Here is a 1,280-nt window from a genome sequence, read left to right on the forward strand (position 1 = left end):
CCATATTTTACCAATCAATATCTTGGTTGCATATAATTGTCATTGTTTACATACAAATGCTAACACTAACTGGTCCTGCATGCCTGGCTGCAAAGCAGGGGTAGATAGATAAGATGCAAAAGTATCTCCTTGTCCAAGGAGTTCTAATCACAGCAGTAGCGATGCATGAAATCCTCGTAGGCAAAGAAGATCATAAATGAAGAAAATGGGTTGTGACAAATGCCGTATGGAGGGGAAGTCCTAGTTATTAGGTGATGTCCAGAGGCCAAGCCCCCTCTAGGGAAATACAATGGTAGGGTTCGGGGGCTAGAACGAAGACCTTGTGTTACAAAGGGCTATGGTTTACATAATGTTTGTGGATTCCTTTGAGGAATATGGAATGTCAGAGTGGTGCAGTTGCTTTTAATCAGTTACCAATACTTCCATGCATATTCATTTAAGTAATTGAAACAAGGAAAGAATTGCAAGGTTTGACGGCAGGGATCTCGCTGGTCAGATGAGATTATGGCAATGTTAAGAGTGTAGGGGTTTCAGGGGACAACATTTCCTGTTAATGACAAAACCTTTCAAAATAGAACTCCATTATTGCTATGAATTCCTTGTACCCTCCCCATCAATCATGACAAGTCATGGGTTGCATTTTACATCCACTTGTACATCCTTTTAGTAAAGTAATTTGGCAGTGTGGAAATTCCTTGTTTTCCCCAGTAGTTTTATGTGGTGGTACTGGCAAGTAAAACTAAATTGCAAGAGCATTGAAATTCTGGCTTAAGCTAATTTAGGTTTTCATTTTAGACGTTCAGGTATTTTACCAGGCCTAGACAGAAAAAAGTAGTGAGTTTCATGCTGTTCACCTCCTGCACTAAATGTGACCTGTCATAGGATGACTTGAGCTGCTCTTCAGAGCAGTTCAAGTTGACCATTGATGACCTGGACTGTGCAAGGGAGGGAGAGGAATGATCGTCCTTAATAAGCTCTCTCAGGACCTCTTTCCTAATGTCCAGTTGAGATTGAGCTAAGATGGGAAGATACATGTACAGAATTAGCCATTCATATCAAATAGCTTCTATTTTTTCCAGGATGCACCTGGCTCACGTGTTGAAATGCATGTATCAGTGCCATGTGCAGTCAAATCTGCTCTCTCTAATGTTATTAAATAACTTTAGCTCAGAGCAAGCTCCTTTTTTATCATCCTCTACAAAGAGATCATGTTGCAGCCAAAATGGACAGCAGGGGAAACCTGTATCAATTTTTCAGTTGAGCACCTTGACTGTGCAGTC

The 1,280-nt window shown here is 40.8% G+C and overlaps 1 protein-coding gene across 1 annotated transcript in view; it reads left to right on the forward strand.

Annotated features, from left to right (window-relative positions):
- The window catches only part of LOC119585877 (60S ribosomal protein L31-like), a gene marked incomplete at its 5' end in the record, with an annotated part of 5,482 nt that overhangs the window by 2,728 nt on the left and 1,474 nt on the right, over positions 1 to 1,280 (forward strand).

Source organism: Penaeus monodon, chromosome 20 (assembly GCF_015228065.2).
Source record: "Penaeus monodon isolate SGIC_2016 chromosome 20, NSTDA_Pmon_1, whole genome shotgun sequence".
Classification (NCBI taxonomy): domain Eukaryota; kingdom Metazoa; phylum Arthropoda; class Malacostraca; order Decapoda; family Penaeidae; genus Penaeus; species Penaeus monodon.